The 15,332-nt window shown below is 41.0% G+C and overlaps 1 pseudogene; it reads left to right on the forward strand.

Moving 5' to 3' along the window:
• The first annotated feature begins 550 nt into the window (after nt 1-550).
• Nucleotides 551-13,938, forward strand: LOC103813935 (lysosomal acid lipase/cholesteryl ester hydrolase-like; annotated as a pseudogene).
• The last annotated feature ends 1,394 nt before the right edge of the window (nt 13,939-15,332 follow it).

Genomic DNA, 15,332 nt, shown 5'->3' on the forward strand with positions numbered 1-15,332 from the left:
CCTGATAATTTTAAATGCTAATTGGGAAGAGAATTATTGCTGATGGCCCTGAAGATAAGATGCTGGTGGCATTTCTGTACTGCACTCAGTCTTTCTGAGCAAGGCATGTGTATTTCAAATTTTTGGATTCACCTCAAAAGTATCTTTTCTTTTTATAGTTTAAATCATGTTTCATGTATTTCAAGCAAATTTTTAAAAAAGTTTAAAAACATATTCATGTAAGCATGCATCTTAAATCCAAGCCCTCTGCCTCCCATTTGAGAACTTCTATTTCCAAATAATTTTCGTATTTATTCTCAGTGAGGTGGAGGACCACATAGAATTTCTTATTCTATCTCCAGCCTTGTCTAATTAAAGTAGTGCAACATCACTGGCTGTAGTGTTCTTTTGCTGGCACCAGTTCTAGCCCTTTCAGTGGCTGTTTATCAGAAGAAAGTTAGGTTGGCAGGTGACAGGCACAGACATCACACCTACCTGTGACAGACTCATGGGCATCCTCACAACAGACTGGTCTTCAAGCATGTGGTGAACATGATGTTGGACTAAGGACATGGAAGAGCAAGTAACACCTCAAAGGTGAAAAGGTCTTCCTCAGCAGTATTTCATTAAGATCTTCCTCACATCAAGATCCTAAGATATTCACATCCTCCTGTGTCTACTGACCAGCTTGCTGGAATTTATAAACTACAACCTGTAGAAAGAGATATTGAATCACTAAGATGCTACATGAAACAACTTAGCAGTTTAATTAATCTCTTCCTAACAGGAATAAATAAATGTATGGTATCTGAAAAATAATTAGAAAAACCCCAATAAACAAAAGAACAAAAAAAAAAAAAAAAAAAAAAAAGCCCATCCTCTCCAAAGCAGAGAAATTACCATTTAATCCAGCATCACATCCCAGGTCCTCTTGAAAAGCACTGAAGTGACTATTTTGGTCAGAGCTTCAACTGAAGAACAGTCAAGCAGCCCAACCATGATGAGATATGAAACTCATGCAAATGTATATAGTCACAGGTTCACTTCTGACTAACCTATTGCTGCACTGCTCTTTCCCATACTTGTAAATGAAGATTAGAATCCCGAAAAACTTATTTTTTTTAATGAATAAGGGTTTTTTTTTTCTCCAAAGGGTGCCAAGACAGTGCATGGGCAAACTGTCCCCTACCTAGTCTGTGTAGGAAACATGATTCTTACTTCCTGACAGAATTCAACAACACTTCAAAAGTTTCATGTGAGCCAGAAGGGAACTAAATATTTTCCATAAGGGCCTTCAGCAGGGCAATAATAAGGTAAACTAATTTTTTAAACTAGATATCAATAGCTTAAGAACAGCATATTCAATAAAAGTCACAGATCATTTGTCTCTTTAAATTCCAAGCACTAGAATTTGTATTGCCACAAATCACATGAGCTATGTTACTCTCAGCAAAGCAGCCTGAGGCTTGTTGGAGTCATGTGTGCAGAACAGTCCTCCCAAATGCACATTCCCAAGAAATGCAGTCCTGGAAGGGCCAGTGTCTGCGCAAGAGGGACACTGACACCTTACACTTTCCCCCAGAAGTCTGTTAACCACTTGCACAACATCCTTGCAAGGTCCCTTGCACCTCTGCTGCAGGGCAGGATTGACTCAACAGACCCAAAACACACAAGGAAACACCTCCATGGCATGGACCAGAGCCTGTGTTTTATAACACTCAACTGAGCTCATGCTAAGTCCAGCTCCAGGCCTGACCACCTGGACTTCAGTTTTGACACAGCATTTTAGAACAGAATACTTCCTATCTCAGATTCCCTGGTTCTCTGTGTAAGGGCAGCCCATCCTGGGAAGTTTCTGTTTCCAGGCTTTGTGGGTTTTATTCTCTTTCTACATGCATTACTTTCATTCTCTTTTCCCTTTTCAGATGGGCTAACATATCTCTTGCTCTTCACTTGGTTCCCATCAACAATATCAGAAAATATATCATATATCCCATATGCCACCACAAGGTGATATAGGTAAAATGTTTCAGATCATTCCCAGCTGGCAATTCTATAAAACAAAAAATGTAGGATGGTATTATCTGGGAATAGAACAAAGTCTTCAATATTTTTCACTAAGTGGGGGTATCAGACCTGCTGAACTGTGATGCTTTTCATGGAGAAATCACCTTTTTGGCTTTTCTAGAGACTGTGCCCTACTTCATAAAGCAGAATTGTTTCTGTGGTGACTCTCAGGTTTTGTTTACTAACAAGTACTTACTTCATTCATTTTCCCAGGCAAGGCAGCATATCATTAGCACCCACGTTTCAAAGAATTTGCAGCATCAGAAGCCAGGCCAGTTTCAATGAGGATCAAGCCCCCCAGGTTGACTTCAACTAATCCACTTGTTAGGCAGGGGTCTCTAATATATTGTGTTCACAGAGCTATGGAGGTGGCTTGGATATAATAAGAATTAGTGTTAGTACCTTCTTTTGGCTCAAAGTTTAAAGGCTGTTTTCAAACTTAATTCAGTTCCTGAGAATCCCTACAGAAGCTGGGTAATTCAGAGCAAACTTTTTTTTGAATGTTGCAGAGTTCACACCTTTCAAATCACTTCTGATTAAGATAAATTAAGATAAGATAATTATCTGTTAGATAATTAAATATTATCTAACAAAGAAGGATTGTCCCAGGCAATCAGAAATTCAGAAAACAAGCAACTGGTGTGGAACCAGTGACCAAAACAGCTTTTGTACTCCCCACAGCAGCAGAGATCACATTCACAGCTAAAAAGTTTTGAGAGAAGATGGATCCTTCCTCCTTTTTATCCCAAAATACAGTAGTTACAGCACTTAATAAGACAGGTAGCAGTACAGATAAAGATCTGCCACAGCCTCAGGGAACAAGAATAACCAAGTTCCTCATAAGTGTTCTAATGACAGGTTAGATGCCTCTTTACCTCACCAGATCCATGGTGCAATTTGGTCTTTCAGAATTCATGCAACGGTGCTATTTATCATGGAAAAACTCCACTCCTTAAATACTGCCAAACAAGCAGCACCTAAACCTGCTCTCCTATGCATGCAGACCTCACACAGAACTCTGCTGCTGCTCCTTCTATTGGCACAAGCTTCTGGCAGGGAATCAGCAGGAGACTGACCAGGAACTGCAGCAGGAGGTGCAAGCACAGGAGCCAAACCAGAGGTAAGTTTGTTTATATGCATCCATGCTCTCTTTCTCCCTTGCCTGTTTCCATGCAGATGTGCTGTCCTGGTTCTGTGCAGCTGGTTCTCAGAGCAGCCAGCCTGCCATCCTTCCTGACTGCTGTGCATCAAAGGGCAGGTGTGCCAGAGGTGGAGAGGAAAAAGCCTTTGGCCCAAGCAAATGGGAAAAAGGAGTAACTGAAGGTTTCATTTTCTTCTCCTTGCTTTTTGTTGGTTTTTTTCTTTTTTTTCTCCCAGGGATGTTTCTGTGGATGCATGGAAATCCCAGCATTGAAAGCATGTACATAAATGAAATAAATTTTGTTCTTATAGCTGCAAAAGCATTTGAGTTTTCCCTGTAAGTTAACCCAGAGATTCTGACACCTGCTAGCCTGGTGTCTTTCTGTCCCATTTATAGTGTGTGTGAAGGCCATATGACTCTCTCAAGAGTACACTGATGAATTTCTAGAGGGTTTAAGGTTTGTTTTCATTACTATCTAAAACCTCCAGAAATGGCACTTTTGAATGTATCTTTCAGGCATCTTCCTCTACCTTTTTTTTCTTTTAAAAATATTTCAGTTATTTCCAGTTTGCCATGGTAAATGTCTCTCTTTGGCATTGTTTCATTGCATAAAAAGACTAGACTAGATTATTGTTCAAAGCCACTATGACCTGGCCATTGAAATTAATGAGACAGCTGTGTGCCAAGCCTTGGAGTTAATTGGTCCATTATGTCTGATTTGCAAAGCTTCCATATTCAGTACAGTACATAGAAAATTGCACACCATAAAAAAGGTAATAATTTAGCTACCACATAGATTCATTTTTAGCACAAACTGTGACTTATGCTGAACTCAGTTTTCTTCCCAAACAATGCTCCACATGCAGAAAAAGAGGAATGTGATTTTTACTTTTGTTTGAATTAAATAAAATAGCAGAAAGCAGTGGAATATTTACTCTGAAACTGTGCTTCCAGAGCACACAGGTAGGAGGATTTCTGTTGTATTGATAGAAGAATTGGAGTGTTCTCCTACAAAGTGGATAGACCACATTGAGTTTGGATTTCAATATTAAAAGCAAAATATTACACTGTATATATATTCTAATAATATATCATGATATATAATTTTTGTATTATAACTATCCATCTCTATAGAATATTCCAATTGTGGCATAATCCAAATGTTGTAGTCACTCAAAGGATATGATAGATTTAATAAAAAATGAAGATAATTGACAACCCACTCACTCCTTCCCTCCTGAAGAAATTCAGAGGAAACAAACTAAAAAATATTTTACCTGTCTTTTCTACACTCTCTAAACCTTAATGATCTTCCCCACAGTGATTCAGATAAAGTACTCTGGGTTTATGACCTGTTCCATTCCAGCTAATTACAGAGGTGGCTACAACCAAAAAGCAGGGCATTAACTACACAGAGAACACTACCATTTCTGCTCAGACAAGCTTTACTGTGAGCACCAGATAGTGCTTAAATCCAGGAAGATTCAGCCTTTTCTCCAAGAAACACAGATTTATGTAGAGAGAAAGGAAGGTACTCATCACAAACTAGTATTGATGTCGTATAAACACAGGCCCCCAGGTTGGTTCCTTCTCATCCTGGAGCCTTTGACTCATTTGTAGTCCATATTAAAAAGCAAAAGCTGTAGGCAATCCTTCCTTTACACAGGTACTTATTCTGGCAGCCCTTGGGGAACAGACCTTGGGCAATCTTCAGGAGACTCTCCTCTTGGGTCCTCCTGTGGAATTCCACACCACTCTCTTCCTAATGAACAAAGAGCACGTGCTCTTCCACACAGCCCCAAGATGTGGTGCCTCCTCGTGCTGCTCTGCTCCCAAGGAGTTGCCTTTTCAGCAGGAGTCACAGCAGCCTCCACTGCAGGTGTTGACACAAGCTGCTGCAGGAGTCGCAACCCGGAATGTTTCATGAACGTTGTAAGTTGGGTCACCTCCTTTCCTTTCTTTCTAAAGCATCTCTCCCACTACCACTGGCTGACAGTGCCCATCAGGAGGCTCTAGTAAGTTCCCTTCAAAGGGGTCCCTCCAGCACCACAGACCTAGAGGAAATGTTGGTGTTCCTATCCCAACAGTCTGAGATAGAGAGTAGAATTCCTTTGCAGTGGAAACCAAGGCTGGCTTCAAGTCTCAAGGCCTGACCTTGTGTAACCAGCTCTTTGCCTAGTACAGTGGTAAGGGTGCTTATACCCCTTCTTCCAACAACAGATTCTCAAAACAAAACCCCTTGCTCTGAATCATAGATTTCCTCACTGTGGCAGCAGTGTAGTAGGTGGTGCTGTGAATCTGAAATAAGAGATCCACCCTTCATGGCTTGCTTAACCACACTTCAGCAAGAGAGGATTCGCTGTGGATCACAGCTGTGGAGATACTGCTGCATGTTTACTGATAGATGCTGAAAGATACAACCTCGTTGTGGGGAGAGTGGGAGCTTCAGACAATGTCCATTAGAGAAGCCCTTCTGTTGAGTCCTGAGGTGCTGAAGGGACCCCCTTGATTTCCAAACTCCTTCTCAAAGAGGAGCTTGGGTGCCTCTGAATCCTCTGAGAGTCTCAGCCTCTGACTCTCACTGCTGAAGGCTAAGGAATTATGTGATTGAACCATTCTACAACTTTGTCCTGCAGGACTTACCATGGCAAACCAGATATATTTATATAAAAAAGAAAGATTTATTATAATTAATGATTAGACAAAATAACCTAATCTGAATTTTTTCACTACACAGAAGAGTAGCTAAAACTACTGGTGTAAGACAATATAGGACAGTGCATCATATCAAGGCAATCATATAAAAGGAACTGCAACAAAACTAGCAAAAATAAACAATTATTAAAGTAGAGATTGATGTAACTCACCCTCACCCATACCAACAATTGTGGGCAAAATCTCTTTTGCTCATCCTCTAGGAGTAATTTTGAGGGGCATCCCAACCCAAAGGAGAAATCTTCATGCACACTCTGAGAAGGAATATATTAGAACTTAACCATATGAAAGTGGACTGGAGATTGAAAGTATAAAGTGATTGACTACCAACCTTATGTCTCCAGGTTGGTTTAGCAGTTTATCTTTGCCAGATCTTTGTTTCATTATCAGGATGCTAATTTGGAGTTGATGTGTCAGACCTATTTTAGCATAATTCAACACCAACAGGCATACATGATGCTCTTTCTCAGCCTACCACAGATAGCTTGCAAAATATGACATTATTTGAGTGGTTTGACCACATTCCAAGGCAGAATATCATAATACAGACCTGTGTCACCCTTGCAGAACAGGATAAACTATCTCCCAAAATGTTAGTCACTCACTTTGCCACATAATAGAGAATCAATTCCAGACAACTACCATCTAAACAGGTCTGATGAAGACTTTATTGCATCCTGCTACTGTTATAAATCTGTGTAGTACTTGAGTTCCACAGCTACAGCAATTACTACAATTTGATTGATATTAGGCATTAAGTAAAACACACAAACCACTTCACAGAAACCCACCCCAACTACTCTCACAGCTCTTTGCATTCTCCAGCCCCGTGACAGCATGGCAGCTATAGGATCATCCACAAAAGTAGAGACCTGGGGTTTTCTTTCCTGCAGGAATCCCTTCTGGTGTCCCTCCCTCCCAGTACGACACAGAGCAGGAGAGAAAGGCTAGCAATGTGCTATCACATTTATCTCCCTGGCATGTTCTTGGCTAGCTTCACACTCCTAGGCAGAGGCAGCCTCCAAACAGTTCTTACACCAATATCTTCACTGTAAATGCATAATAAAAACCTCTCCTCTGGCTTCCCACAGAGTGAAATTATCAGATATCATGGATTCCCCAGCGAGGAATATGAAGTTCCAACGGAGGATGGATACATTCTTGGTCTTTTCAGAATACCTTCTGGAAGGAACAGCCAAAATACAGGTATGACATATAGGATATAAGGACAGTCTGAGATCCAATTCTTACATGGATTCTCCATCCTTCCCCTTTGCAAATGCAAAGTTCCAAACCTTTCCATATCAGCAAGGGAACCCAGTCATTCAGCCTAGAATGGGGCCTGAATTCTGTATATTGGTTAAAACACACCTGCAAAACCAAATTCTGCACCCCAGATTTAAGTACACATTACCTATTACAATCACAGCTTAAGAAAATCTCTTCTGTTTTAGGGAAGAAGCCTGCAGTCTTGCTGCATCATGGTTTTTTAGCAGATTCTATTCACTGGATTGCCAACATGGCCAACAACAGCTTGGGCTTCATCCTTGCAGATGCTGGCTATGATGTCTGGTTGGGAAACAGCAGAGGAGACACCTGGTCTTTAAAACATAAGACACTTAAGCCCTGCCAGAAAGAGTTCTGGCAGTTCAGGTACTCTTTGGGGAAAGAATTTCTGAAGAAAGCAACTATCAGGGAACTAGCAAGAATAGGCAGTTGCTACTAGAATGCAGAACCTTTCCCCTTCTGGCTATATGAAAAAAATTCCCTTCTAAATGATATGAAAGCACGACACGTTTTCATATAATCTGGCTTCAGCTGGGACATGCAACTTTAAGGAGACGAGACAAACTTTTTTCCACAGATGCAGCCACTCCTGGGCATATCAGGGAGGTTATAAGAAGAAATTGGCTGCATGAGCTGGACAGGCCCTTCTGGAATCAGCACACACAGGAGCAAAGCTGAAAGAACACAGGTCACCTTTGCTGGTTTCTGTGGGAAAAGGCTTCCAAAACCGGGAGGCATCTGTAACCTTGAAGTCTCCCACAGGCACCATGTTCCAAATGCAGAAAGGACAGGAGAGTGCTCAGCTCAGTCTAGAAATCTGATCTACTATAACTGATGTTATAGTAGATGAGATGATGAGAGAAAAACATTTATTGTAACCCATGGAGGTGAAGGCACTGATTTAATTCAGTTCCCCAAGGGCTGCAGCTGTCAGGTGAAACTGGCACCTCATGCACACAGAGCCCAAGGCAGCCAGGCTGTACAGCTGCACCCCTCTGCCCACTCCCCCAGCTCCAGCAAGGATGCAGACACAGTGTGCAACCTCCTCCTTCAATGGCTCCTGCTTGGTGCAGTGAACAAAACTGACCATCAGTAACTCACACTGCGATAGTCAAATTGTCTGCCAGCTTTTTGTGTTTCTCCCCACAGCTTTGATGAGATTGGTAAATATGATGTTCCAGCAGAGCTGAACTTCATCATAAATAAAACTGGACAGAAGGATGTTTTCTATATTGGTCACTCTGAAGGGTCAGCTGCAGGTAATGTTAGAACTATCTGGGTACCAAACAGCCAGTGTTAGTGTTTGTCATTTATAGATAAGGTCTGTGAGCTGACTCTTATGTCACAGTGTACCATTGTCCTTTCACAAAAACAAACTCAGAAACAGAGGAGAAAATGGGAGGAAGTGGCATTATTAGAAAAATATTTTCCTTTCTTCCCATATGTGCATTCTAGGAGTCCTTTTACGAAATTAATAGTTCAGAAAAAATCAGCACCTTCTTTGTCTTCAGGTAATTATGTCAGCCATTCAAATCCATCAGTGGAGAAATTTAAACACATTCAGAAAACAGGATGGGACAAACCCTTTTTAGCTTTAATGTCTTCCTTATACTCTTCCTTTATGTGTAAATTCACTTTCCTGCAAGTATGTGCTTAATTACAAGGAAAAAATTTATTTTTAATCTTCAGATAATTTTTGTATTGCTGAATGGCAGCATACACATGTACAGTCTTTTAGAGACTGCAAGATGAGAAACTTTTTATTTTGAATTTAGGAAACTTTAGAGAGAATTTGAATTTCAAAAATCTTATTAATATACTTTTTCAACCAAAACTGGCCTTGACACAAAATTATCAGTTCTGACAAAAGCAGTATCAGGACATGCTCTAATGAGCTTGTATCCTTAGAATGAATTTTATCTTCCAAATAAAGGTTTTAAGCAAGAATCAAATATTCTCTTTAGGTCTCCAACACAGAAATAGAAACAGCCAATGGGATGCTAACCTAGCCTCACTCCTTTGCTGCCTACTGCTTTTTTATTTATTTGGTCTGTGGAGATCTCTTCATCCACTTGACTTCTTTTCTGAGCTTGCAGGCTTCATAGCACTTTGTACTCGTCCTGATATACCTCAGAAGATTAAAGCATTCTTTGCTTTGGCACCAGTGATCACTGTCACACATGCTACCAGTCCTCTGACAAACGTTGCCAAGCTTCCCCAGCCACTGCTCAGGGTAAGTAATTTCTCCTTCTAAAGAGAAAGACTTCATTGTCAGCTTTGTCTCTACTGGACTCACTCAACCTGAACTTTAAAGGGGTCATCAGTTAGAACTGAATTCAGTGTTTCAGACTTGCCAAAGAGCTAAACTGCAAGCTTTCACATGGTATGGTTTTTGCAATTTCTTTAAGGTAGCAGGCATAGTTTCATTGTTATTTATTTAAGTCAAATATTTCTGAAGAAAACTTCCAAATACCAGAACAAAAGAAATCTAATATAGTCTACTAAATCTAGCCTAAAGCACTAATAAAAACCACAAGTAAGATATTTCACATCTTAATTTTATCAGACATGCAGATCATTTATGCTTGTAAAGTATTTACTTGTAAAGTGATAAATGAAACTTAAACACCAGAAGGTGTCAAATTAATAGAATTTGCTAGGAATGTGGAAATCCTGCATGGTATACTTCATGTCAAACCACAGAAGCACATCCTCTTTCTGTCCAAGCTGCAGCCATGATGTGACTATAGAGAATTCAGCTCTACACCCTTTTCATTTGTCTCATTTGTCTGATCCCTCTTTACTTAGGAGTGGTACTCACAGCACAGGTTGCACCTGCCAGGAAGAGGCATTAGGGCAAAAAGGGACTTCCTATATTCTGCAGCCATCAGTGCAGCCAACTTCCTCTCTCACTGAGATCAGTACACTAAAACCAGATGGATAGTGACCTCCAGCATTTGGGTCAAGGAGAAGGAGGAATGTGTGTTCTGCCCTTGGGAAGAACACCCTGTAAAGGATAGTGGGATGGCAAGCAGTTTCAGCAATCTTGCCTCTTGTGAAGAGTCAAGGCTATTAAAGAAGAGAGAGTGACTTAGAGAAGAGGGAGTTTTCTGCATTAAATAATCTTGTAACAGCTAAGAAAAGTTTTGCACTTTTCCTCCCCTCAGTTACTAATTGGCTGCAAAGGAGTCCTTCAACACAATGAGCTGATGAAAGGAGCTGCAACGCGGTTCTGTGCATGTCTGGGGAAAGTTTGTGGCAAGTTCTTCTGCTACCTGGCCGGAGGCACGATACAAAATATGAACACGGTAAGCTCCTCCCAGAAAAGCTTCGTGCAAGTGAATCTGAAGAAGCTTTGAAAGGCAGCTGGACAAAAATCTTTTTCTCTTTTTCACAATTCATATATTTTCCCTCCTAAACAAGACATCTGACTCCTCTGAACATAAGAGATGGCTTCTTTTTGTTTACTACACATTGAAAGATTTCCAGCCAAAACTCAAAGCTCTTTCTTCACACTTCTCCCAGCAGAAAGATTGCATTCCTTTACTCTGGCTGCTACCTCTTGCTCTTACACACCTTTCACATGTCTGCTCTCCAGTCACCTTTCATCTCTCAGACTATTTAACAAGTGCATCCACAAAAAGCTCTCACACATGCAGCTTTATTATGCCCAAGAGAACTACATATTAACAATCTTTCTCTACTGATTACACACAGCACTATTTAAAAGCATTATACAAATCATACAAACTGGGAAAACAAAGCCCATACACGCTTCTCAAATGATGTTTTCTCTATGTGGAGAACGTTGAAAAGATTATCCCAAAGATATAAAATCCTATGTACTCATTCCTACTGTAAACTAGTATATTTGTGAATTATACTTCCATTTTTATATCTGAAGAATATCCTATAAAAATGGGGTATGCAGCAGTATGTTGCTCAGGGTCTTCACAGCTTTATTCTGTCACAGCACTGGCTCTCTGCCTTCACAACACTTCTGCTTTGTCTGCAGAGCCGAACAGATTCATACACGGGGCACTACCCAGCCGGAACATCGGTACAGAACGTCATTCACTGGCAGCAGGTATTACTGTGCTGACAAATAAACACTCCTAGGATGGCTTTCCATGCAACTGGCAGCCAACAGGGAAGTGCAGAGGTGACAGATCTGGAAATCTGCCCATCACATCTTCTCACCTGTCACAGAGGGAGCCCTGTTCCCCATGGCTCACCTGATCATTCCCCACATTTCCCCTTTGGCACCAGGCTCTGAGATCTCCCCAGGATACATCACACCTCTCTCAGTTCTAATGGCTTCCAGCCTTCATCCTTATTTATGGATGATGCCCTTATTTATGGAGATGTGTGCAGAAAGCTGCAGAAGGGAACACAAGCACAGTCTAGGCACTTGGCAGGTAGGATAAGTGAGAACTTTTCAGTCAGGGATGAACCAGACAAAGAAGGGATTTAGGTTAAAGCTTGTCTCAGAGGGTTAATTGCAGCCTTGGTTACATCCAAAAGCCAGTTTACTGCACAAATGCTTCTGCTGGCACAATGGCAAAATGGGGAACTGCCTCTTCTGCTGGCACCTCATGCCACTTTGGGACTAAAGCTTGTTCTGCCTAGGCTCCAAATCAGACCAGGGCAAGATGGCATTGGCTCAAAAACACATCACTCTGTGTGAACTGTGAACTTAAGTGAACCCTAAGTGAACTGTACCACTTAAAGCAGCCCTTAAATACATGTGTGCTGCTGTACATCCCCTGCCTAAAATTCCTGGTATCCAGAACAGAAACCCAGCACTCAGAGCCAGAAAACAGAGATGAGCTAGCAGATTTCTATCATATCCTCAGTTATTTAGAGGTTTAGATTAAAAAAAAATGCACACACATTATCAGTAAGACAGGTTAATCCTTTATTATTTTGATATTCCTCTTAGACAAATCACAGAAGACAACAGTTTAGTGCTAAGGTAACCACACTCTGCTGCCAATACTTGTATACAGTTCAGAGCTTCTGATACCATTGCCACTACTGAGAGCAGACCAGACCAGACCAAGCAGGCACTCAAAAGTTGAGGATTTTGAGGAGGTATCCCAGGCTAGTGAGAGCCCAGACATGCTCCTGCATCAAAAAGAGCTACATGAGCTAACTAAAGAGCCAATTAAGATAGGGCAGCAAGGCTTTAATAACTAAACATAACAAGGATGGTGGTTGAGGATCAGGAGAAAATGTTAGCAAGGGGAAAGTTGGTGAAACCACTTTTCCCACAGTCCCTCTTCAGTATCCCTGGAATCCTGTTTACTGTCTGAGACTTGAGTTCAATCATATGTAAGAAAACAACTCCTGCACTCTGTCTCTTAACATTTTCATTTTATCTGTCCTTGTTACAACATTAACAGATAAGACATGCAGACCAATTTCAAGCTTATGACTATGGCTCTAAGGAAAACATGAAGAAATACAACCAGGTAAGGCAATTCATTTTTCTGAGAACTCATCCTTGGGCCCTGGCAAAACTAAAAATAGAAAAATTCATATATTAGTACCTTGAATGCTACAAAAAGAAGGGAAGGGTGGTCTTAGGTAAAGCTTCACCTGAATGTAATACTCATAATTGTCAGAGTTTATTCACAAACACAGCACATACAGATTTCTGCAGCCTCCCCTACTGATGCAGGGATGTGTCCAAGAACATGTCAGCTTACCTGCCATTCCCAACAGGGTTAAAAGTCACACCCAGGTCCTAGACTAGATAAGTACAGAGCTCTTCCCAAAAAATCCTCAAAGTCTGCATTTCAGTTACACACTAAAATGGGGATCAAAAAATAAAAAAAAAAGTGGAAATGCATACCTTGATTTTCAGAGGCTACTTGCTGTAAAAATTAAACTTAAGGAATGGTTCCATTTGGCACAATGGAGACTGCTGGGGAGAACTAAAGTGCTTTGTATGGAAAAAAGGAAACAGGCAAAATTTGGTCTGTAGGAGCTTTAGTTACTGTGTAGTCAACACCTGAAAATGCTCTGCTCCTCTTGCAACACTTATAACTCATCTGATTGTTTTTTGAGGTTTGATCAGATCAGTTGACTTGTAGTGTGCTTTGTGAGTCAGGGCAGGTTATTTCATGGGTGGCACATTATTTTGCAAGTGGATAAAGATTCCAAGGACACCTTCCTTCTCAGACACCTTTCATACACACATACATTCTTTAAATACCTGAAGTTTAAACTTTGAAATGGGCAATGTTTTATTCCCAGTATTGTGAAAGGCTAGTAAATGGCCCAAAAAGCAGTCAAGAAGAAAGATAACTGAACCACCCTTTGATAAGGGTAAGTTTCAAAACATCTTGTGCATGGTCCCTTACTACAGTGACAAATAACCATCTGGCACTAAGGCTTTTGGTTCTCCATTTTAATCTTCTGTGTTTCTTTAACTTCTTCTGTGATGACAAGCAAGGCAGGGAATGGGGTCAGGGCAATGAGCAAGAAGAGGGTGGCCTTCATCCTTGTGGTTTTACTGTAGGCAGTGCAGAAGCAAAAGCCAAAGAGAGGTGCTTGCACAGAAGCCTTTCTCTAAACACAGCTTTGACACAGCAGCATTCACTCAGTCTCCTCCCTGTCTTGCAGACTGCTCCTCCTGCATACAAGATAGAGGAGATAAAGACACCAACTGCTGTTTGGAGTGGTGGACTGGACAAAGTTGCAGATCCAACAGACATGGCAAGGCTACTTCCTCGGATAACTAATCTCATTTACCATGAGCATTTCCCTGCATGGGGACATCTTGATTTCATCTGGGGCCTTGATGCACCTGAGAAAATGTATCTGAAAATCATTCAACTACTAAAAAAATATGCTTAGTGTGCCACAGAAGGATTTAATTAATGCAGTAGAAACCCCAGATATTTCTATTTAACAGTTGATTATTGGCATAGGGATAGGTATAGAGGTTAACAAACTGCTGACAATTGGTTTGCAATATTTTTACACTGCTTCCTATGGTGTTACACTAGCTTGGTGATTGCAGTCTTTTTGAAGAAGCTGAGGTAGATGTGAATGACCACTGAAATTACAAATATATTACACAGAACACTTCAGGGATCCCTTAAGTTGGAAGATTTCAGTTTTTATATGACTGATTTTGCTAAGATTTCATTTTCTGTTTCCTTGTTGATCTGCACTACATATTTCACTCGAGACAAAGGTGATTTCCCCTGAAAACCCAAAATGGGAGATAATTTCTCTGTTTACTGAACTTTGCTGAAATTGAATCATCTGTCACCCTGATAGTGTTTCACCAGTTTTCCTCTCCTCACAATTACAACAGCAGTAAGGAAGACCCAAAAGATTTTCACTTGTAAAATTTCCCTGGCATCTAAGCAGACAGGAGTTGGCTATACTGGCCCAAATGCCAAGAAATCCAACACCATACAATATGTCAGAGAAAAATCACTTGATTGTTGGACAGATGCAGATACTCTCTTACCCTCACACTGACTAATGGTTTGTTACCCCTCTTACTACAAAGAGCACAACTGTCTTCATGCTCATAACATGGCAATAGAGCAAACTGCAACCATCTCAATAAATATCATTGCCACCATCAGTAAAGAAGTTGAAGTTCTTCTATGTCCTCAGCCCATCATGTCAGTGTTTTCCTATGAGATTATTTGGGGGGAACAAATCACACCAAAGGGTTCATCATTACAGGGCAAGGCAGGAGAGCTCAGGCACTGTGGGTGTTTCTGGGTGGGGGCATAAGCCCAGATTCCTCAGTCAAGACTTGTGGAAAGTGAAACCCATTTGATGATAATCTGGGAGATAGAGAGCAATATAAACAAAACATGTTTGTCTCTTGTAATACAGAAAACACATGCAAAGGCCACCTTCATGCAAACATATGCAAATGACTCACCTCCTCTAGCAACCTGTGGTACCATTGGGAACTGAGCTCTCAACTTGTGGGGACATCTGCAGTCCAAGACACAGAGTGGCTTCTCTTGCCCACACCACATCATTGATAAATCCCAGTGTCCTGGCTGCCCCAGGGAACTCACAACTGACCTGGCCCTCCCCTATAAAGCAGCAGGGCAGACCCAGCACTGGCACAGCAAACACTGCACCCCATACAGACACAGGC

The sequence above is a fragment of the Serinus canaria genome, chromosome 6 (assembly GCF_022539315.1).
Source record: "Serinus canaria isolate serCan28SL12 chromosome 6, serCan2020, whole genome shotgun sequence".
NCBI lineage: Eukaryota > Metazoa > Chordata > Aves > Passeriformes > Fringillidae > Serinus > Serinus canaria.